The 25,135-nt window shown below is 45.1% G+C and overlaps 1 protein-coding gene across 3 annotated transcripts in view; it reads left to right on the top strand.

The window, feature by feature from the left end:
- Nucleotides 1-25,135, top strand: part of acer3 (alkaline ceramidase 3) — a 192,005-nt gene that overhangs the window by 12,181 nt on the left and 154,689 nt on the right. Inside the window, exon 1 of one of the 3 annotated variants that reach the window (XM_033023386.1) lies at nucleotides 20,345-20,464. The exons of the other annotated variants lie outside the window; for them this stretch is intronic. The gene's annotated coding sequence lies outside the window, so the exon portion shown is untranslated. Of the gene's footprint in view, nucleotides 1-20,344; nucleotides 20,465-25,135 lie in introns of those variants that run through there. 3 annotated transcript variants of the gene reach the window in all.

Below are 25,135 nucleotides of genomic sequence, written 5' to 3'. Positions count from 1 at the left end.
TACTTTGAAATCACTTGTTTGCCTTTTCAACTGGACATAATTTTTCTTTTAGTGTTCATGGATCTGTAAAGCTGCAGCAAGTAAGAATTTAATTGTTCCATTACCGGTACACGTGACTATTGAACCCCTTTGACTAATTCCACAGAGAAGTCTGCAGATTCTCCTTAATGTTCAGCCTAGCATTTATCACTCAGTCCTAATTTTTAAAGTAAATTATTTGGTTATTGTCACATTGCTGTGGAAATGAATTTACTGCTGTGGAATAGATAGGGTAAATGCACAGAGCATTTTACACGGAGTAGGAGAATCAAGAACCAGAAAACATCGGTTTAAGGTGTGAAGGGAATTATTTAATAGGAACCTGAGAGTGAAATCTATGTTTTCACCGTTCTTTAGCTTGTTTTATGTGGGGGGGGGGGGGGGTCGGGGGAATTGGCGGAAACTTTTTCTAATCTCTTACCTCGATGAAATTTTTTTCCGTATCGTATCTCCATCCGCACTGCGGCCTAACATCAAGGAGTTGGCGGCCTTTGCTGGAGACCGATTTCGAGAGCTCCACCGCGGGTGCCTGTGGGACTTTAACATCACGGAGCTCGTGGTCTCCGGTCATAGACCGACTTCGGGAACTCCAAGCTGCTGGCGCTTCGATCGCCCAGACGCGGGAACTTCGATCGCCCAGACGCGGGAGCTTCGATCGCCCCGACGTGGAGGCTTTGACCAGCGGCTGCGGGAACTTCGATCGCCCAGATGCGGGGGCTTCGATCACCCGACTGCGGATGGTTCGACTACTCCGACTGTGGGAGAATAAAGGAGGAAGAAGATTGGACTTTATTGCCCACAATGAGGAACGTGGGGAATCCGCTGTGGTGGATGCTTATGTTAACTTTAATGTAGTTGTGTGTCTTGTTGCTTTTTTTTATCCTCGAATACCTTCGAATTTCACTGTACCTTAATTGGTACATGTGACAATAAACTGACCTTGAAACTTTGAACTTTTTCACACAAAGGATGGTGGTTCATGGAATGAGCTGCCAGAGGAGGCAGTTGAGGCAGGTACTATCACAACATTTAAAAGACATTTGGATAGATGCATGGATAGGAAAGGTTTAGATCGATATGGGCCAAATTCAGGCATAAGGGACGAGTGTGGATGGAGCATCTTGGTCGGTATTGGCAAGTTGAGCCAAAGGGCCTATTTCCATGCTGTATGACTCTATGACATGCATATTGATTTTTTACTGTGGGATTTGTGAAGAACATGAAAGACACTAAGGATTTGCATGCACTATACCTTCCCTGGCCTCTAGGCATCCTTGCCAGATGATGTACTGTCATACAATGATTAATATTATTGCAATGACATTGATTTGAGGAAACGCCATAGCCAGAATCCCTGAGGAAATTCAACTGATCAATAGTCAAAGGTAGACACAAAAAGCTGAAGTAACTCAGCAGAGCAGGCAGCATCTTTGGAGAGAAGGAATGGGTGACGTTTCGTGTCGAGACCCTTCTTCAGACTGGTTAGGGATAAGAAAAACGAGAGAAAAAGACAGTGAATTGGGGAGATAAAGAACGATGAATGAAAGAAATGCAAAAAAGTTAGTGATAAAGAAAACAGGCCATTGTAAGCTGTTTGTAGAGTGAAAATTAGAAGCTAGTGCTAATTGGGTGGGGGAGGGGTAGAGAGAGAAGTGAGAGATCAATATTCATACCACTGGGCTGTAAGCTGCCCAAGCGAAATATGAGATGCCGGTCCTCCAATTTGCTTTTAGCCTCACTGACAATGGAGGAGACCGAGGACAGAAAGGTCTGTGTAGGAATAGGAAGGAGAATTAAAATGTCCAGCAACCGAGAGATCAGGTTGATTCAGGCGGGCTGAACGAAGGTGTTCTGCGAAACTATCGCCCGGTCGGCATTTGGTCTCGTTGAGTCTCGCTGATGAACAATGGATACGGTAGATGAGGTTGGAGGAGGTGCAAATGAACATCTGCCTAACTTGAAAGGACTGTCGGGGTCCCTGGACAGAGTCGAGGGAGGAGGTATAGCGACAGGTGTTGCATCGTTTGCAGTTGCAGTGAAAGGTATCTGGGGAGGGGGTGGTTTGGGTGGGAAGGGATGAGTTAACCGGGGAGTCGCGGGGGGAACGGTTTCTGCGGAAGGCGGAAAGGGGTGGAGATGGGAAAATGCGGCTAGTGGTGGGATCCCGTTGGAGGTGGCGGAAATTTTGGAGGATTATGTGTTGTATGCGACGGCTGATGGGGTGGAAGATGAGGACTAGGGGGACTCTGTCTCTGTTGCGATTAGGGGGGAGCGGTAGCAGGGCAGAGCTGTGGGGTACCAAGGAGATACGAGTGAGGGCCTCATCTATGATGGGAGAGGGGAACTCTTGTTCCCTAAAGAATGAGGACATCTCAAATGTTCTAGTATGGAACACCTTATCTTGGGAGCAGATGCAGCGTAGACTGAGGAATTGGGAGTTGGGGATAGTCTTTGCAGGAAGCAGGGTGGGAAGAAGTATAGTCGAGATAGATGTGGGAGTCAGTGGGTTTGTAATAGACGTCAGTCAATAGTCTCTTACCTGTGATGGAGACGGTGATCAAGAAAGGGGAGGAGGTGTCGCAGATGGTCCAAGAAAATTTGAGTGCAGGATGAAAATTGGGGGTGAAGTTGATGGAGGTAGCACCGATGCAGTCATCAATTAACGGAGGTATAGTTCGGGGATAGGACCAGTGTACGCCTGGAACAGAGATTGTTCAACGTACCCTACAAAGAGGCAGGCATAGCTGAGGCCCATGCTGCTGCCCATAGCTACGCCTTGAACTTTGAGGAAGTGGGAGTGTCAAAAGAGAAGTTGTTGAGGGCGAGGACCAGCTCCGCTAGGCGGAGGAGAGTGTTAGTAGAGAGAAATTGGATGGTTCTGCGGTCGAGGAAGAAACGGAGTGCTTTAAGGCCTTTCTGGTGGGGGATGGAGGTGTAGAGTGACTGAACGTCCATCGTAAAGATGAGTGAGTGGCGGCTCGGAAAGCGGAAGTCATGATAGAGATGAAGGGCATGTGAAGTATCTTGGACATAGGTCGGGAGAGATTGGACCAGGGGGGATAAGGATGGAGTCGAGGTATGTGGAAATTATTTTCTTGGGACAGGAGCAGGCAGAAACAATGGGTCTGCCAGGGAAGTTGTGTTTGCAGATTTTGGGGCTGTGCGGGGCTGGGAAATGATAAGGTTGGAGGATGTGGAAGGCAGACAGCCGGAAGTGATTAAATCAGTAATGGTGTTTGAGATTAAGTCCTGGTGCTCATCTGTGGGATCATGGTCCAAGGATAAGTAGGAGGAGGTGTTGCCTGGCCTCAACCCGGTCCAGACTACCACGGCACCTCCCTTGTTGGCGAGGTTGCTGCAGAGTGAGTGGAGGGCTGTATGTTCTGAGGGGGTGATGTTAGAGTAGGTAATTTCAGACGGGGTTAATAGTAGGTATGTTGCAAAGCCTACCTGAAGCGTCGTTGAAAATCTGTCGCTGCGGGTGTGCGCGATTTTGGCGCCGTTTAGAGGGGGGCGGGTTTAAAACGCGATTTTCTCTAGGCTGTTCAAATCGAAGATGTTCAGCCTAGTTAATTATTAACGAAAAATCGCTGGAAGACCCCGTCGCAAAAGCTATTATTAGTTTTAAAGGCCTCGTATAATAGTTATAGTAGTTTAAAAATCAATCTCTAAACCCGCGACCGCCAGCAACCGCAGGGTCCCATAGAGCAAACCACAGAGGGTATGTAGCTTATTTTTACATTAAAAAGGGCTTCTAAAGATCCCTTTATACAAAGTTTAATATTGCGAGTAGCTCATTTTGGGCCCATTATATCCCACAGGATTTTTCTGGGCATTTGGGGCACAAATCTACCGCAATGTGAACGTTCTAAACCAGCGCGTTCCACAGGGACCCACTGGAAAGCTGATTTAAATGGGCATTTATTTACAGCAATTGAACACTAAATTCCTTCCATTTGGTCTATAAATTAATGTGAATGAGATTTAAAAATCATGTTTTATTGTGAATTATTTGTGAATATTATTTGGACATTTAGGCTATTTAAAAATGTTAATCATTTATTAAGAAATGGATAGATGTTTAGATCTAGTAATTGAAGTCTGAAATTAGCTACAATTAGGTAACTAACTAATTATATGCTTTAATTTCAGGTCATCCAAGTAAGATTATTTTATATTTGTTTCAGAATGCTTCAATCTATGATAACTGAAAATTTCATTCAGTTCTCTTAATTTTTAAGAAAGTTATGGGCTTTTGACTGTTCACGATCACAGCTTTTTTGTTATGTCCATAGAAAATCAATAGGGAACAAGATGCTCATTTCCGAGTATGAAAATGGCCATAACTTTTTAAATACTTGAGATATGAAAGTGAATTATGTGTCAAATTAAACTTATTTTTATGCTTTATCTGATGGGATAAATTACAGACTTGATTTTTTAAATCTCAAAATTTTGTAACATTGCTATTAATAGTCGTTGAGTTTATTGTCGTATGGACGTACAGGGAGATGCAGGTATAATGAAAATCTTGCATGTAGCTTCATCACAGGCACATAGACACGCATAACACACAAACATAAATGATATTAAAATTATAATGGTGTAATACACAATTAGAAAACAAGAGGTGGTCTTGTAGTGTAGGAAGGAGCTGCAGATGCTGGTTACATCGAAGATTGACACAAAATGCTCGTGTAACTCAGCGGGACTGGCAGCATCACCGGAGAGAAAGAATGAGTGACGGTTTGGGTCGAGACCCTTCAGCTAAGGATGTATTCCTGATCTTCCAATCTACCTTGTTGCAACACACTATTTTTAATGTGCACTTTCTCTGTAGCTGTAACTACCTGTTGTACTCGTGTATGCTCTGCTTGGATAGTACGCAAAACAATTTTTCATTGTATCCCGGTACACGTGACGGTAATAAACCAATGGCAAAAACATTTCGTCAATAAACTTTCAACTTGAATCATTAATTCTGTTTTTCTTTCTACTTATGACCAACATCTCTGCTTTTATTTAGAAGCAGTGGTGGCTTGTTGTAGAAGGTGCTGAGTTTTGCTTGCTGCATCTACGATTATTTGGCTTTGTGTGGGCATCAGAATTTTCAAACTAACATTTTCTCTGTTGAACAAAAGTGCCATTTTACCATTTTGCAGAGTAATCTATTGAAAAGAGCATGACTGAATCCCCGTGACTATCTCTGCTGATTTGTTATATTGAAGCGATTTTGTTGTTGTTATTTTTGGTGCTTTGTGGTGGAATAGCTGAACTCAGCTGATTTCGATTTGGGTATTGCAGATGGTGATGGAGGAACAAGATAAATTCCCTTTACTGGCTTGTATACTTTGGAGTTTAGAAGGATGAGACGGGATCTTATTGAAAAACAAGATTATTAAGGGTTTGGACACGCTAGAGTTCCCGATGTTGGGGGAGTCCAGAACCAGGGGCCACTGTTTAAGAATAGTCTAACATCGGTAGTGGGGAAACTGCTAGAGTCAGTTATTAAAGATGGGATAGCAGCACATTTGGAAAGTGGTGAAATCATTGGACAAAGTCAGCATGGATTTACAAAAGGTAAATCATGTCTGACGAATCTTATAGAATTCTTCGAGGATGTAACTAGTAGCGTGGATAGGGGAGAACCAGTGGATGTGGTGTATCTGGACTTCCAGAAGGCTTTCGACAAGGTCCCACATAAGAGATTAGTATACAAACTTAAAGCACACGGCATTGGGGGTTCAGTATTGATGTGGATAGAGAACTGGCTGGCAAACAGGAAGCAAAGAGTAGGAGTAAACGGGTCCTTTTCACAATGGCAGGCAGTGACTAGTGGGGTACCGCAAGGCTCAGTGCTGGGACCCCAGCTATTTACAATATATATTAATGATCTGGATGAGGGAATTGAAGGCAATATCTCCAAGTTTGCGGATGACACTAAGCTGGGGGGCAGGGTTAGCTGTGAGGAGGATGCTAGGAGACTGCAAGGTGACTTGGATAGGCTGGGTGAGTGGGCAAATGTTTGGCTGATGCAGTATAATGTGGATAAATGTGAGGTTATCCATTTTGGTGGCAAAAACAGGAAAGCAGACTATTATCTAAATGGTGGCCGACTAGGAAAAGGGGAGATGCAGCGAGACCTGGGTGTCATGGTACACCAATCATTGAAAGTGGGCATGCAGGTGCAGCAGGCAGTGAATAAAGCGAATGGTATGTTAGCTTTCATAGCAAAATGATTTGAGTATAGGAGCAGGGAGGTTCTACTGCAGTTGTACAGGGTCTTGGTGAGACCACACCTGGAGTATTGCGTACAGTTTTGGTCTCCAAATCTGAGGAAGGACATTATTGCCATAGAGGGAGTGCAGAGAAGGTTCACCAGACTGATTCCTGGGATGTCAGGACTGTCTTATGAAGAAAGACTGGATAGACTTGGTTTATACTCTCTAGAATTTAGGAGATTGAGAGGGGATCTTATAGAAACTTACAAAATTCTTAAGGGGTTGGACAGGCTAGATGCAGGAAGATTGCTCCCGATGTTGGGGAAGTCCAGGACAAGGGGTCACAGCTTAAGGATAAGGGGGAAATCCTTTAAAACCGAGATGAAAAGAACTTTTTTCACACAGAGAGTGGTTAATCTCTGGAACTCTCTGCCACAGAGGGTAGTCGAGGCCAGTTCATTGGCTATATTTAAGAGGGAGTTAGATGTGGCCCTTGTGGCTAAGGGGATCAGAGGGTATGGAGAGAAGGCAGGTACGGGATACTGAGTTGGATGATCAGCCATGATCATATTGAATGGCGGTGCAGGCTCGAAGGGCCGAATGGCCTACTCCTGCACCTAATTTCTATGTTTCTATGTTAATAAGGAGCAAGCCATTTAGAACGGAGACGAGGAAACACTTTTTCACACAGAGCGTTGGGAGTGTGTGGAATTCTCTGCCTTAGAGGGTAGTTCTCTGGATACTTTCAAGAGAGAGCTAGATAGGGCTCTTAAAGATAGCGGAGTCAGGGTATATGGGGGGGAAAGCAGGAACGGGTACTGATTGGGGATGATCAGCCATGATCACATTGAATGGCAGTGCTGGCTCGAGGGGCTATTGATATCTAGAGTTTACCAGAAGGTAAATACAGCAAGGTGAGGGAGCCAGTTTGGAGGTGTATGGGGCATGTTTTTCTTTAAGCGGTGAGTGATGAGTGCTTGGACCATGCTCCCATTAGATTCTTGCCCAATATCTATGCTATCTATTGTAATGCAATTGAAGGTGCAGCGTTGCCACATTGAAACTAATATTGCATAACACATATTGCACATCTTGGTCGGCATGAACATATTGGGCCGAAGGGCTGGTTTACGTACTGTATAATGCTATGGCTCCATGACTCCAAGAGCAGACCTATTCCCACCCTTCTGCACTTTTCCCATAGTCCTGCTAATATTTTCCTTTCAGGTTGCTATCAAGTTTCCTTTTGTACGGCAATGGATCAACATACTTTTCAAACCAAACCAGCAATGTATTTCAAATCTGAGCCACATACTTTGTTTTCACGATCTTTGTTTCATATTCTGTAAGAAGGAACTGCAGATGCTGGTTTAAACCGAAGATAGACCCAAAAAGCTGGAGTAACTCAGCGGGACAGGCAGCATCTCTGAAGAAGGATCTCGACCAGAAACGTCACCCTTTCAAGTCAAGTCAATATTATTTGTCACATACACACACTAGATGTACAGTGAAATGAATGTGGCAATGCCTGCAGGATTGTGCAAAACAACAGAACAACAGAACAGAACCAGTATTTACATTTAGAAAAAAGACACAATAGTAATTAATCCCTGAAGAAGTCTGAAGAAGGGTTTCGGCCCGAAACGTCGCCTATTTCCTTCGCTCCATAGATGCTGCTGCACCCGCTGAGTTTCCCCAGCAATTTTGTGTACCAGTAATTAATCCCTGATGAGATCAGAGTTTACAGTCCTGATGGCCTGAGAGGAAGAAACTCCGTCTCATCCTCTCTGTTTTTGCAGTGTTACAGCGGAGGCGTTTGCTTGACCGTAGCAGATGGAACAACCGTTGCTGGGGTGGTAGGGCTGGCTCTGGATCTGCACCTCCTGGTGTATAGGTCCTGCAGGGGGGCGAGTGTAGTTCCCATGGTGCAATCGGCCGAACGCACTACTCTCTGCAGAGCCTTCCTGTCCTGGGCGAGTTGTTTCCAAACCATGATCGAGATGTTTCCGGACAGGATTCTTTCTACAGCACCAGAGTAGAAGTATTGAAGGATCCTCAGAGAGACTCTGAATTTCCTCGGCTGCCTGAGGTGGTAAAGGCGCTGCCTTGCCTTTCTCACCAGTGCGGCGGTGTGTGTTGTCCATATCAGATTCCTTCTCTTCAACGATGCTGCCTGTCCCGCTGACTTACTCCAGCTTTTTGTGTCTATCTTTTGTTTCATATTCTCTTGTTCTTGGTCTATTCCTTCTGCCAAGGAGCACAGTTTTGTATTGTTCAGTTTTGGCTCTACCTTTTAAACATTTTAATGACCTTAGATGTTCTGCTAGGTTCCCTCTTAATCATTCCTGTTCCACAGAAAACAATTACAGCTTCTCCAGTACAGGGCCTCCGTACATATGAACGCGCTTCTATAAATATTATTAAAATTTTATTACTTTAAATGCGAACCAGTCTTGGGGGCAAAAACCTTTTTACATGTAACCTCCTTCCAGTAACCAGACAGTATTGTCTCTGAAGAACACAGGCTGCCAGGATCACCACGGGAGCCACTTTAAGAAAGTTACTTTGGAAATTGACAATCATCTATTGAGACTTGTGCAATGATACTCCACTAAACAATTTGATACTTCAAGTCCATCAAAGCCAGCCATCGAGCCAGGGCCATTCTGATTCTGTACTTATAAATAGTCAGAGGTAGATAATATATAAATGTTCATGTTAATTGGCCCTCATCAATGCCATTCATTACAATACTGTGGCGATATGGTTGCTGTATGGTAGACAAAAATGCTGGAGAAACTCAGCGGGTGAGGCAACATCTATGGAGAGAAGGAAATAGGCAACATTTCTTCAGACGAAGGGTCTCGACCCGAAAGGTCGCCTATTTCCTTCGCTCCATAGATGCTGCCTCACCCGCTGAGTTTCACCAGTATTTTTGTCTACTTTCGATTTTCCAGCATCTGCAGTTCCTTCTTAAACATGGTTGCTGTACGGAGTGATTTTGTGAACTTTCCGATTAGGGACAAAATTGACATCTGCAAAAATTGAATACTTTCATAACCAGGGTATGATTCGAATATCCATGCTTTGTTTAAATGTCTTTTTTCTGGAATTATTCTGGTGCTAGTGATCACAGATTGTAGAAAGATTTAAGTTTAATTGAAAGCCCTTCTTATTGCACTGTTTGTTGTTAGTATGATTTTATATTTTTAATTCGGACTACCAGTACTTATGTTGTTACTTATATTTGATGTTTTCTGGGTGAAAAAAGACAAAACCCTGAATGCAATAATGAGGTCTAGTCTTCGGCCATAGTAATTGCTGTCTAAATGTTCCCATAACCTGGTTTGATCTTAATCTCAAGTTTCCGATCGTACAGTGTTTAAACATTTCTCCCGTGACCATATGAGTTTTTCCTGTGTGCTCCAGTTTCCTTGTGCAAATCCAGGACATATTGGTTAGTAAGTTAATTGGCTACCACAAATTATTCCTCGTGTATGTGGATGATGGGAGAAACAGGATGTTGATGGGAATGGGAGGGGAAAAAGGTTACAGAGGTTACAGGAGGCAGATGGATTTACAGACTTGATGTGTTGAATGACCTACATTTGGTTGATTTGAAAGATACAGCCTGAAAATGGGCCCTTTGGTCCACCGAGTCCAAGCCAGTCATCAATCACTCGCTCAGACTGGTTCTATGTTATCCCACTTTTGCATCCACGAGGGGCCATTTACAAAGGCCAATTAACCTCCAAACCTGCATGTATTTGGGATGTGGGAGGAAAACCGGAGCACCCGGAGGAAACTCACACAGTTATTGGGGGAATGTGCAAACTCCACACTGAGAACACCTGAGGTCGGGATCGAATCTCGGGTGTGTGAGGCAACAACTCTACCAGCTGCCCATCTGTGCTGCCTGTTCTGTGTTCTATCATAACATAGCAATAGTATGATATGACAACATCTAGACTAGGCTATGCACAGTCGTCCCTTTAGTCAAGCTATGGTTTGGACCCAAGTAAAAACTGTGTTGTGATGTATTTGTTTTTCACGTTTCAAAATATTATAGTATAATTCTCCCTTTTCATACATACTAAGTATTTGTAGAATTTTTACAGCCGGCAAAAGAAGGAATCAGTGTGAGATAGATTTGGTAAGTCTGAAGAGAAAGGATTAGTGTGCTTAGTTGTTGCACCACACAGTTCCTGCAGAATAGTGTGCGATAAAGGAAGCAGTGTGTAGGGTTGTGCGATAGTTGAGTTGAGTCCAAAGCTTCGAGAGTTACCACATTAGTTCTGTGTAACTGAGACAGAAGTGTTTCAGTCTGCTTCTGGCTCTAATACAGTTGCATTTTGTCTATCCTAAGCTGACGTATTCTGAATATATTCATCCCTTTATCTCATTGTCCTTCCCCTTCATAACTAGAAACTCATTATTTGGAACTTTAGTCTTTTGTTTAGTTTAGAGATACAGCGCGGAAACAGGCCCTTCGGCCCGCCGAGTCCACACCGACCGGCGATTCCTTCCCGCACATTAACACTATCCTACACACACTAGGGGCAATTTACACTTATACCAAGCCAATTAATCTACAAACCTGTATGTCTTTAGAGTATGGGAGGAAACCGAAGGTCTTGGAGGAAACCCAAGGGGAGAGCGTACAAACTCCATACAGACAACACCCGTAGTCGGGATCAAACCCGGGTCTCTGGCACATGTAAGGTGGCAATGCTACCGCTGTGCCATCATGTCGCCTTCAAATGCAGATTTGCGCAATGATAGGACAGAGCAAGAGAGCTTTCGCCTGAATTTATAAATTGAAAATCCATAAACTGAACTAGTAGAGCCATCATAACCTCATGAAGAGAACATCATGATGTCTCTGCTACTTCAGATTTTGACTTTTCAAATCGTCTGACAATTTTTTTGGTATGAGCAAGCAATTTTGCACGGGCATTGTGGGCCGAAGAGCAGTTTCTTTGCTGTGCTTTTCTCTGTTCTAAGAGTCAGCCAGATTGGACTGACCTTCCCTAGCCAAAGGTAGCCCACCACGATACATAGAAACATAGAAAATATGTGCAGGAGTAGGCTATTTGGCCCCATTGAGCCAGCATCGCCATTCAATATGAAATGGCTGATCATCCAGAATCAGTACCCTGTTCCTGCTTTCCCCCATATCCCTTGATTCCGTCAGCCTTAAGAGCTATATCTAACTCTCTTTTGAATACATCCAGTGATTTGGCCTCCACTGCCTTCTGTAGCTGAGAATTCCACAGATTCACAATTCTCTGGGTGAAAATGTTTTTCCTCATCTCAGTCCTAATGGCCTACCCCTTATTCTTAAACTGTGACCCCTGGTTCTGGACTCCCCCAACACCGGGAACATTTTTTCTGCATCTAGCCTGTTTAATCCCTTTATAATTTTATGTTTCTATAAGATTCCCTCTCATCCGTCTAAATTCCAGTGAATTTAAGCCCAGTCGATCCATTTGGGCTGTGGTGAGACAGCATCTGGAGAGTACCTGGAGACAGCACCTGGAGCACCTGGAGTGTTGTGTACATTTTCAGTCTTTTTACCAAAGAAAGGATGTACTATCAGGGCACTCGCTTAACTTTTTTTTGCTGTTGCCAGCCGGGCAACCTCGGCAGCTTTTTAGGTTGCCAAATGACAGTTTAGGTGGTCATTTTTTACGGTTTGCATGACGGGTGCGATAACGTGCTCGGACGAAGTGCATAGTTACCAGTCGGAATTATGCTCAATGAAGCATTCACATATTATTTCTGCTTCAAATAAAGTCACAAACTAAACATATTCACCAATCGAGACATGATATATACCACAATGACATAGAAACATAGAAACATAGAAAATAGGTGCAGGAGTAGGCCATTCGACCTTTCGAGCCTGCACCGCCATTCAATATGATCATGGCTGATCATCCAACTCAGTATCCCATACCTGCCTTCTATCCATACCCCCTGATCCCTTTAGCCACAAGGGCCACATCTAACTCCCTCTTAAATATAGCCCATGAACTGGCCTCAACTACCTTCTGTGGCAGAGTTCCAGAGATTTACCACTCTGTGTGAAAAATGTTTTTCTCATCTCGGTCCTAAAGGATTTCCCCTTCATCCTTAAACTGTGACCGCTTGTCCTGGACTTCCCCAACATCGGGAACAATATTCCTGCATCTAGCCTGTCCAACCCCTTAAGAATTTTGTAAGTTTCTATAAGATCCCCCCTCAATCTTCTAAATTCTAGCGAATACAAACCGAGTCTATCCAGTCTTTCTTCATATGAAAGTCCTGACATCCCAGGAATCAGTCTGGTGAACCTTCTCTGTACTCCCTCTATGGCAAGAATGTCTTTCCTCAGACTTGGAGACCAAAACTGTACACAATACTCCAGGTGTGGTCTCACCATTACCCTGTACAACTGCAGTAGAACCTCCCTGCTCCTATACTCAAATCCTTTTGCTATGAATGCCAACATACCATTTGCTTTCCTCACTGCCTGCTGCACCTGCATGCCTACTTTCAATGACTGGTGTACCATGACATCCAGGTCTCGTTGTATCTCCCCTTTTCCTAATCGGCCACCATTCAGATAATAGTCTACTTTCCTGTTTTTGCCACCAAAGTGGATAACCTCACATTTATCCACATTATACTGCTTCTGCCATGCATTTGCCCACTCACCCAGCCTATCCAAGTCACCTTGCAGCCTCCTAGCATCCCCCACACAGCTAACACTGCCCCCAGCTTCGTGTCATCCGCAAACTTGGAGATGTTGCATACAATTCCCTCGTCCAAATCATTAATATATATTGTAAATAGCTGGGATCCCAGCACTGAGCCTTGCGGTACCCCACTAGTCACTGTCTGCCATTCTGAAAAGGACCTGTTTACTCCTACTCTTTGCTTCCTGTTTGCCAGCCAGTTCTCTATCCACATCAATCCACCCAATACCGTGTGCTTTAAGTTTGTATACTAATCTCTTATGTGGGACCTTGTCGAAAGCCTTCTGAAAGTCCAGATATAGCAGATCCACTGGTTCTCCCTTATCCACTCTACTAGTTACATCCTCGAAAAACTCTATAAGATTCGTCAGACATGATTTACCATTCGTAAATCCATGCTGACTTTGTCCATTGATTTCACCACTTTCCAAATGTGCTGCTATCCCATCTTTAATAACTGACTCTAGCAGTTTCCCCACTACTGATGTTAGACTAACTGGCCTGTAATTCCCCGTTTTCTCTCTCCCTCCCTTTTTAAAAAGTGGGGTTACATTAGCTACTCTCAAATCCTCAGGAACTACTCCAGAATCTAAAGAGTTTTGAAAAATTATCACTAATGCATCCACTATTTCTGGGGCTACTTCCTTAAGTACTCTGGGATGCTGCCTATCCGGCCCTGGGGATTTATCGGCCTTTAATCCATTCAATTTACCTAACACCACTTCCCGGCTAACCTGGATTTCACTCAGTTCGTCCATCTCATTTGACCCGCGGTCCCCTGCTATTTCTGGCAGATTATTTATGTCTTCCTTAGTGAAGACTGAACCAAAGTAGTTATTCACTTGGTCTGCCATGTCCTTGTTCCCCATGATCAATTCACCTGTTTCTGACTGCAAGGGACCTACATTTGTTTTAACTAATATCTTTCTCTTCACATATCTATAAAAACTTTTGCAGTCAGTTTTTATGTTCCCTGCCAGTTTTCTTTCATAATCTATTTTCCCTGTCCTAATTAAGCCCTTTGTCCTCTTCTGCTGGACTCTGAATTTCTCCCAGTCCTCTATTGCATGCAGCAAAATGATAATACAGTATCTCAACTCTTTTTACACATTGCAATTAATGCAATTTCTATTATTTCTTTCCACTTCCAATCAAAAATGTGGTTGGATTATTCAGCATATGATCAACCTTGGTGAGACCAAGCGCATGCTTGGCGATCGCTTCGCACAACACCTCCACTCAGTTCGCAATAACCAACCTGATCTCCCGGTGGCTCAGCACTTCAACTCCCCCTCCCATTCCGAATCCGACCTTTCTATCCTGGGCCTCCTCCATGGCTAGAGTGAGGCCCAGCGCAAATTGGAGGAACAGCACTTCATAATTTGCTTGGATAGTTTACATAGGTACAGCGGGGTGAACATTGACTTCTCCAATTTCAGGTAGTCCTTGCTTTCTCCCTCCTTCCACTCCCATTCCCAGCTTTCCCACGGCCTACTGTCTCCACCTCTTCCTTTCTTCTTCCCCCACCCCCCCCCCCCCGTACAAAATTCTCTCCTTACAAAATTCTTAAGGGGTTGGACAGGAAGATTGTTCCCGATGTTGGGGAAGTCCAGAACAAGGGGTCACAGTTTAAGGATAAGGGGGAAATCTTTTAGGTCCGAGATGAGAAAAAAAAAAAATTTCACACAGGGAGTGGTGAATCTCTGGAATTCTCTGCCACAGAAGGTAGTTGAGGCCAGTTCATTGGCTATATTTAAGAGGGAGTTAGATGTGGCCCTTGTGGCTAAAGGTATCGGGGGGTATGGAGAGAAGGCAGGTACAGGATACTGAGTTGGATGATCAGCCATGATCATATTGAATGGCGGTGCAGGCTCGAAGGGCTGAATGGCCTACACCTGCACCTATTTTCTATGTTTTCTATGTCTCGACCCGAAACGCCGCATATTCCTTCGCTCCATAGATGCTGCCTCACCCGCTGATTTTCTCCAGCTATTTTGTCTACCAACGGGATCCCACCACTGGCTAAATCTTCCCATCTCTTCCCCTGTCGGCTTTCCACAGAGACCGCTCCCTCCGTAACTCCCTGGTCAATTTGTCCCTTCCCACCCAAACCACCCCCTGTCCTGGCACTTTCCCTTGCAACCGCAGGAAATGCAACACTTGTCGCTTTACCTCCCCCCTTGAGTGCGGCAGAGGTTCACCTGCACCTCCTCCAACCTCATCTATTGCATCCGCTACTCTTGGTGTCAGCTGATGTACATCGGTGAGACCAATAGTAGGCTTGGCGTTCGCTTCGCCCAACACCTCCGCTCGGTTCACAATAACCAACCTAATCTCCCAGTGGCTCAGCACTTCAACTCCCCGAATCCGACCTTTCTGTCCTCGGCCTCCTCCATGGCCAGAGTGAGGCCCACCGTAATATTGGAGGAGCAGCACCTCATATTTCGCTTGGGCAGTTTACACCCCAGTGGCATGAACATTGACCTCTCTAATTTCAGGTAGTCCCTGCTTTCTCTTCCGCTTCCCAGCTCCCCCTCAGCCCACTGCCTCCGCCTCTTCCTTTTATTCTTCCCGTCTCCCCCCACCCTCACATCAGTCTGTAGAAGGGTCTCGACCCGAAACGTCGCCTATTTCCTTTGCTCCATAGATGCTGCCTTGCCCACTGAGTTTCTCCAGCATTTTTGTTTACCCATTCACACAAGTTCTGTTATCCCACTTTCCTCACCCACTCCCTACGCATTATGCTCCACTACATCGCTAATGTGTGGGATAGAACTAGTGTGCGGGTGATCGGTGGTCGGCGTGGACTCGGTGGGCCGAAGGGCCTGTTTCCACGCTGTATCTTTAAATTAAACTAAAAACACCAAAACCAGAAGAAATCTAAAGAAGGGTCTCTACCCGAAACGTCACCCAATTTATTCTATCCAGAGATGCTGGCTGCTCCATGGAGTTCCGCCGCACATTTAAAGCATGGAATAGTCTTCACCCTACCATAATTACCCAACCATACGCTACTAAATTTAAGGTAGCTCTTTTTTCCCAAGAACTTAACTTTTTTGCTTAAGTCCAAGTCAAGAGTTTTATTGTCATGTGTCCCAGATAGGACAATGAAATTCTTGCTTGCTGCAGCACAACAGGATATGTAAATAGATTTAAGAGAGAGTTAGATAGAGCTCTAGGGGCTAGTGGAGTCAAGGGATATGGGGAGAAGGCAGGCACGGGTTATTGATAGGGGACGATCAGCCAGGGCCACAATGAATGGCGGTGCTGGCTCGAAGGGCCGAATGGCCTCCTCCTGCACCTATTTTCTATGTTTCTAATACAGAACTGGAGATAAAAGTTCAGTGGGTCTATATACCATAGACTATATATATATCTATATACCTATATATCTATATCTATATATCTATATCTATATATCTATATCTATATATAGATATAGATATAGATATATAGATATATATATCTATATATATATCTATATATATATCTATATATATATATATATATATATATATATATATCTATCTCTCTCCAGTTTAAATTCCATTTGGAATATTTTTGGAGTACCAGGAAAGCAAGAAGCAAGAGATACTCCAGGGAGTTACTCCAGCTCCAGGGAGTGATTCTGCGTTGGTTTTCAGCGGTCGCGGCGAGGCGGCGACCGGATCTCCCACAATGCAAATGGGGGGGAGAAAGTGCCTGGCGCCGGCCAGTTCCAGTTCCAGTGCGCATGTGCAGGGCGGCACATGCGCACAACCACAGTCGATGATGTGCTGGCCGTGGTTGTGCGCATGTGCAGGGGGAGGATGTGCAGGCCGTGGCAGTGTGCATGTGCAAGGCGGCCGGCCGTGCTGGTGGTTGAGGAGCGGGCGGAGTGCGGAGAACCGGCGGCCCGGACATGGATACAGATGGCAGGCGGAGACGGAGAGTGACAGAGAGAGAGAGAGAGACAGAGAGGGGGGCTTGCCCAGAGTTGAACGATAGGTGTCTCGGGTGCTTGCCAAGCCTTTAGGTCGCCATTGGCACCCGGGCAACCGTTAATTTTGAGCCCTGACTATGTGGCGGCATAATGGCTCAACTGTGCCAGCGACTGGGTTTGATCCTGACCTCGTGTGCTGTCTGTGTGGAGTATGCATGTTTTCCCTGTGACCGCATGGGTTTTCTCCGGACGCTCCGGCTTCCACCCACATCGCAAAGACGTGCGGGATTGTACGTTAATTGGATTCTATATATTGCCCCTAGTGTGTCGAGAGTGGATGCGAAAGTGGGATAACATAGAACTAGTGTGAACTTTTGAGAGATGGTCACCGTAAAATCCGTGGGCTGAAGGGCCAGTTTCCATGCTCTATCTCCAAACTAAACTAAACTTGTCATCAGAATCAGAATAAATTTATTAGCCAAGTATGTATACATACAAGGAATTTGACGGTGCATATTCCACCACCTCTTGATTTCCCCGCTGCCTCCGCTTTGCTGTCTGCTCTGTCTAGTTGAAAGCTAGCCAGTTGCGCAGCGCATTATCCGAGGTCGACTCGCACACCCAGGTCTCGGTGAAGCACAGGGCAGCGGATCGAGAAAAGTCCTTGTTTGTTTGGCACAGGAGTTGCAGTTCGTCCACATTGTTGTTGAGAGAACGTAGATTTGCAAGGAATATTCTTGGGAGCAGTGTGCATAATCCTCGTCGCCGGAGTCGGACAAGTGCTCTAGAGCGCTTCCCCCAGGTCCTCCTACGTCTCACGGCCTTGGACATCACCACAGCCCCGCCGACAAGTATATCCAAATAATCCAGCGAGTGAGAGAAATCCGGAACGATGTTTGGAGGAACCGAATGTTTGATGTTAATGAGTTCCTCTCTCATGAAAGTAATCTTTGTGGGATTTCCATAGACGACACAAATGAACAAACACAGACAAAACAACAAGGAGCAGTACACCGTGGCAGCCCCATCGTGGTCGGCCCCATCTTAGTTCTTGCAGTGCAGATCCTCGTTGCTGGAGATGCATGGAACCATCCTACATTTAAATAGATTTAATAAACAGATTGCATGGACGTGAGATTTGTTGTACGAGATAGATTGAGAAGAAGGGGATGATATTATGTTGATCTTGGAAGTATGAGACGCATCTTATTTTGCATTGTAGGCCATAGAGCCTGTTCCTGTGCTGTACTGTTCAATGTTTCATCATTAAATTTTATTTGAACACTCGAGCAAAAAATTGACAATACAGATGTCATAGAAACATACATCATGGAAAAAGGCCCTTCTGCCCAACTCAAATATACGTATATACATCCAGGTTCCATAAGATAGAATGTATCTCCAATGAGATAGATAGAATTCAGGGCTGCTTAGTTGTTGGTAGGATGGTTCAGTTACCTCTTAACAGCTGGGGAAAAAACTTGCGCCTCCAGATTCAGGGACAATTTCTTCCCAGCTGTTATCGTGCATCTAAACCATCCTACAAACAACTAGAGAGCAGTCCTGAACTCATTGGAGACCCTCGAACTATCTTTAATCGGACTTTACTGGCTTTATCTTGCACCAAACGTTATTCACGATATCCCCTTTATCATTTATCTGTAGACTGTGGATGGCTCAGTTGTAATCATGTATTGTCTTTCCACTAACTGGTTAGCACGCAAAAAAAGCTTTTCACTGTACCTCGGTACACGTGACAATAAACTAAACTCAAACATGAACACATTGCAAAAATGTGTGTGGCTATTATGCCAACCATAAATGCAGTTAGTCATTTTGGGAATTTGCAACTATTAGTATGCAAATTGCAACTGCTGTATTGGATAGTATTCCTATAGATCATGGCAGTGTATAGACTGTGGCATTGAACTCAGATGTTACTTACTCTTAGTCTGAAGAAGGGTTTCGGCCCGAAACGTCGCCTATTTCCTTCGCTCCATAGATGCTGCTGCACCCGCTGAGTTTCCCCAGCAATTTTGTGTACCTTTGTTACTTACTCTTGGTATTTTTTATCAATGGCAAAAATAGATAATTAATTGAAGTACCTTGCTTCAACCAAGGGCCAGTTAGAACTTATAGCCTGAAATGGTGAGGAATACACATACAATGGTAGGTAGCACAGAGGAGCAGGGGAAAAAAGTTTTAGGTTAATCATATTTCATCAGATCTTCACTTGTGGGCAACATTTTATGTCAAACAGTGATTTTTTAAAATTTTACATATGTAGAATTTCACACAACAGCAAGAAAATGGGGAAAGACACCTTTTTTAGTGCTAACGTAGACAATGCTGGAGAAACTCAGGCAGCATCTATGGAGCGAAGGAAATAGGCAATGTTTTAGGCCGAAACCCTTCTTCAGACTTGGTGCTAATTTAGTGCTAATCTTCATTAACTTCATTAACTCTGTTTGCATAATAATAAAGGCACAGTTGATTTCAGTGTGTTCCAGCTAGGGCAATTTATTTGTGTCACAGCATCCTATGTGTGAAATGTGCCAGACGCAGTGAATTTTAATGCAATAGCTTTCTTATCTTATTGTCAGAGGCTTGCGAGTTAATGCTCCTTTTGGTAGGTTTGAACTTGTTATCTGTGGTTACAGCTGACTGCAAGAATGTCCAGACTATTGTCTGTCGGCCAAATTTTGCCCCAAACCCATAGCTTGGTGCTCTGAAAGGAAACATGCCTGAGACTAGCTGGAAATGCTGATCCCCGTCAAAGTTATGCAAGAGTTCAAGTCTGAGATTTTTGTCACAAATATTTTGAACAAAGTATCAGATGACTCACTGGTTGTTTTATGCATTCCAGTGATAGAGTGCTAGACCCCGGAGTGGAAGCTAAGGCCAGTGTTCATTTAGGGATCCTGCATTTTTAAAATTATTTTTATTAGTTATTTATGTTATAACATCGGTTGGAAGCTGCATACCAAATCTCGGTGCGCTTATGTGCAATGACAATAAAATATATTATTATTATTATTATTGTTGAAGATAGACACAGAATGCTTGCACAGGGAGCTTCCCCTCCCCTCCCCCCCACTCACCATCAACAACACCACAGTCACATCTGTGGAGTAATTTAATTTCCTTGGAACCATCATCTCAGGGACCTTCTGCCACAGGCAATGATGGTCCAGTTTTATACTGCCATCATAGAGTCTGTCCTCACTTTCTCCATCATGGTCCCCATCGACCCGAAACGTCGTCAATTCCTTCTCTCCATAGATGCTGCCTCACCCGCTGAGTTTCTCCAGTATTTTATGTCTACTTTCAATTTTTCCAGCATCTGCAGTTCCTTCTTAAACATGTGCACTGCAAGGGCCAGGAAGCGAGCGAGGAAGATCATCTCTGACCCCTCTCACCCTGGCCACAAACTCTTTGAAGCACTTCCCTCTGGGAGGTGACTCCGGACTGTCAAAGCCGCCACAGCCAGACATAAAAATAGCTTTTTTTCCACGAAGAGTAGCTCTGCTCAACAGCCAAAGGTTTGTAGCCTCCCTTTGCTCTGGTATTTTATTTTATTCTTCAAGTTTCAATTATAATGTTTTAATTTTAATTGTTGACTGTATATTGTGTTGGTATCCTTGCGAGCAAAGCACCAAGGCAAATTCCTAGTATATATGCATACTTGGCTAATAAAATGTATTCAATTAACTCATTGGGTCAGGTAGTATCTTTGGAGAAAAGGAATAGGTTTCAGGTCAAGACCTTCAGTCTGAAGAAGGGTCTTGTCTTGAAACGTTACCTATTTTTCTTCAAAGGTGATGCCTGACCTACTGAGTTACTCCAGCATTTTATGTGTCTTTGGTGTAAACTAACATCTGCAGTTCCTTCCTACTGCATTGCTTGAGTTTGTTTCTGTCATTTCGTGAAGCCCCTGTCCCACTTTCACGACCTAATTGGCGACCTCTGCCGAGTTTGCCCTTGACTCATACTCACAGCATGAGGTCTTCGTAACTCTTCCTCATGCTCATGAGTGATCTCCGCGTACTCGTGGCCTCAAGTAGGTCACGGCGTTTTTTCCAGCCTGATAAAAAATGTCCATGAGTGGGGAAAAAAAAGGTTGGCATGGAAAAAATTGATACTTTTCGCTCGTAGGTAGGTCCCAGGTAGGTCGTGATAGTAGTCGTAAGCAGTCGTAGGTCGGTAACTGGCCCGAGGAAATAAAAATGCAAACATGACATAATTTTACCATGTGATCATTTTCCACTCGTAGCTAGTCGTAGTTGGTCTTAGCTGTGGAAGACTGAGGTCGAGGGGGGGCCGTAGGAGATTGTAGACATAGTCGTAGGCGGTCGTAGACATAGTCATAGGAGGTCTTTTACTTCGGCGTGTCAACACGACCTTGATATTTTTTTCACCTCGTCTAGGGTCTTCTAAACTCGTGGATTAGGTCGTCCAAGTGGGACAGGCCCTTAACCAGGAGTCAGTGGGACTTAGAATAACAATGTGTTCCTTGCCAATTACCAGTCTACTTAACGTTTCCAGTTGCAGGGGAGAAAGCTTTATCAGCTGTAAGGCAACTTTAAAACCTCTCAAGTGAAATCTGATCAGGGAGGCACAAGAGACTACAGCTGCTCCTCGACCTAAAATGGGATTACGTTCCAATAAACCCATCGTAAATCGAAAATATCGTAAATCGAAAACGCATTTAATACAATTTGATCACGTGACCGGAAGTGAGCTGCGGCTCGCTGCTTTTGCACCGTTGTAAAGGCGAAACGTCGTAAATCGGGGAGCCAGGTAATGTATTGTCTAATCATGTATTGTTCTTCCACTGACTGGATAACATGCAAGAAAAGCTTTTCACTGTACCTCGGTACACGTGACAATAAACTAAACTGAACAGGTGGAGGAGGTTAACCAATCTAGATAAGGAGTGCGGAGAGTTGGAAAAGGTGAACAAAGAAAGAGAAAGCTGAATGGAAGAGTGGGAATTGGAATGGAACGAAAACTGAGATTCACCTGCAATTGGAACATTCAATGTTCACGCCATTAGGCTGCAGGCTATCCAAGCAGACTATGGGAGGTACACAAAAATGCTGGAGAAACTCAGCGGATGCAGCAGCATCTATGGAGCAAAGGAAATGAGCAACGTTTCGGGCCGAAACCCTTCTTCAGACTGCATCTGCAGTTCCTTCTTAAAGACTATGGGAGGTGTTCTTCTAGTTTGCATTTGGCCTTGTCGTGGAAAAGGCAGAAGGCAGGCAGTTCACTGTGGAAGTGGGGGGGGGGGGGTTGAAACGATGTGCAACCAGAGGCTCAAATGGCTGCTGAGGGCAGAGTGCAAACACTCTGAAACAGTTATCCAGACTACACTAGGTTACAACGATATAGAAGAGGTCACATTGTGAGCACTGAGTGCAATAAATCAGGTTGGAAAAGGCTATTGATTTTGTCTGTGACGTCCTGCCCTGACCATCTGGTTTGGGAATTGCTCTGCCAAGGACAAGAAGGCTCTGCAGAGAGTAGTGCGTTCGGCCGAACGCACTATGGGAACTTCACTTGCCCCCCTGCAGGAACTATACATCAAGAGGTGCAACTCCAGAGCCAACAATATCATGAGAGACCCCTTCCACCCCTGCAACGGACTGTTCCAGCTGCTACGGTCAGGCAAACGCCTCCGTTGCCATGCGGTGAGAACGGAGAGGTTGAGAAGTAGTTTCTTCCCAGAGGCCATTCGGACTGTAAACGCCTATCTCACCAGGACTAACTCTACTGAACTGTTTTTCCTTCCATTATTTATTATGTAAAAGAATATGTGTGTTATGATTGTGTTTATAGTTTGTTTGTTTGTTTGGTTGTTTGTCTTTTGGACAAAAGTCCGCGAGCTTTGCCTCTTTCATTTCACTGCACATCTCGTATGTGTATGTGACAAATAAACTTGACTTGACTTGACCTGAAAATAACCCGCCAGGGCTTTTGGACATGAAGATAGACATAAAGTACTGGAGTAACTCAGCATGACAGGCAGGATCTCTGGATAGAAGGAGTGGGTGATGTTTCAAGTCGAGACCCTTCTTCAGGCTGACATCCCTGGTCTCGAGTGTGCGTTGCACTATCCTACCCTTTCTCTTACTATTGTGGCTGTGTTGTAGGATTCTGAAGTAAACTCTCTCAAATAGACTTTAAACATTTGAATTGCGATGGTTGAGCATTCTACAAGCCTAAAGTTTATCTCAATATTAAGTAGGATGCTACGATCAATGTAGTATATCTATCTGATCCAGCTGCTACCACCCCATTTCCCAGTGATTATTATGCACTTCCGTGGCTTAATTAATCACTGACTAAAGTAACTGAGTCACTGAAGGGGCTTTTTTTCTCTACTTACAATAATTCTGAGAAATGATTAGGCCAAGATATACACTTGGATCCCAAAGCAGTTATGATAATAATAATAATAAATTTTATTTATGGGCGCCTTTCAAGAGTCTCAAGGACACCTTACAAAAATTTAGCAGGTAGAGGAAAAACATGCAAGGGGAATGAAATAAATAGTAGAGACATGACTAGTACACAAAGTAAAGACAGAATTCAATACAAAACAAAATATGAGGCAATTAATGCACAGATGAAAAGGGAGGGGGACGTGGGGCTAAGGATAGGCAGAGGTGAAGAGATGGGTCTTGAGGCGGGACTGGAAGATGGTGAGGGACACGGAATTGCGGATCAGTTGGGGGAGGGAGTTCCAGAGCCTGGGAGCTGCCCTGGAGAAGGCTCTGTCCCCAAAACTGCGGAGGTTGGACTTGTGGATGGAGAGGAGACCGGCTGATGTGGATCTGAGGGACCGTGAGGGTTGGTAGGGGGAGAGAAGGTCAGTGAGATATGGGGGGGCCAGATGGTGGAGGGCTTGGTAGGTGAGGATCAGGATTTTGTAGTTGATCCGGTGGGAAATGGGAAGCCAGTGAAGTTGTTTGAGGACTGGAGTGATGTGATGCCAGGATTTGGTGTGGGTGATGAGTCGGGCGGCTGCGTTCTGGACCAGTTGGAGTCAGTTGATGTAGGTGGAGCTGATGGCAAGGAGAAGTGAGTTGCAGTAGTCCAGTCGGGAGGAGATGAAGGCATGGATGAGTCTTTCAGCAGCGGGAGGTGTGAGAGAGGGTCTGAGTTTGGCGATGTTGCGGAGATGAAAGAAGGAGGTTTTAATGACATGGCGGATGTGAGGCTCAAGGGAGAGGGTGGAATCAAAGATCACGCCAAGGTTGCGGGCCTGGGGAGATGGGGAGACAGTGGTGCCGTCGATGGTGAGAGTGGGGTTATTGATTTTGCTGAGTGTGGCTTTGGAGCCTATGAGGAGGAATTCTGTCTTATCGCTGTTGAGTTTGAGGAAATTATGTTGCATCCAGGTTTTTATAGCTGACAAACAGGAGTTGATATGGGAGAGGGGGGGGGTTGTGGGGGGATTTGGTGCCGAGGTAGATCTGGATGTCGTCAGCGTAACAGTGGAAGTCCAGGTTGAAGTGGCGGAGTATCTGACCAAGGGGGAGGATGTAGATGATGAAGAGGAGGGGGCCGAGTATGGAGCCTTGGGGAACGCCTTGAGTGACTGGCTGTAGTGGCGGAAGTGGCAGCGCTGCCCTGGCAGCAGCGGCTCAGCTGCAGTCCGTTTGTTTTTGCTTTTTTTGTGTTGTTTATTTCGTTTTGGCTAGTCCAGTTTTTGGTTTTTTAGTTTGTGTTTTGGGTGGGGTTGAAACGGGGCTTGCTGTCTCTCCCTGCGGGGGAATGCGACTTTTTTGTCGTATTCCCCTTCTCTGCCTCCGTCTGCGCTGAGGCCTAATGGCGGAGCTGGCGACCTCGAGGCTCAGGAGGCAGAGCTCGCTCTCGTGAGGACGGCCCAGCTCGGGGCTGGAACAGGGCTTCCGTGAGGGGCTGTGACGATCCCGGGAGGGCGGCCAGCACGAGGGAGGAACGGTGCTCCCGTCGGAGTGGCCGAGCTCGGGGAGGTGCGGCGCTCCCAGCCCGAGGGAGGAGCTGCGCCCATGTTTGGACGGCCCAGCCCGAGGGAGGAGCGGCGCCCATGTCGGGGCTGCCCGGCCCAGCCCGAGGGAGGAGCGGCGCCCATGTCGGGGCTGCTCGGCCCAGCCCAAGGGAGGAGCGGCGCCCATGTCGGGGTGGCCTGGCGCGAGGCTGAGACGGTAACGGCACTCACGTGA

The sequence above is a fragment of the Amblyraja radiata genome, chromosome 6, assembly GCF_010909765.2.
Source record: "Amblyraja radiata isolate CabotCenter1 chromosome 6, sAmbRad1.1.pri, whole genome shotgun sequence".
Classification (NCBI taxonomy): Eukaryota; Metazoa; Chordata; class Chondrichthyes; order Rajiformes; family Rajidae; genus Amblyraja; species Amblyraja radiata.
Note: the sequence above shows the minus strand (reverse complement) of the source record. Positions and strands in the feature narration are given on the sequence as shown.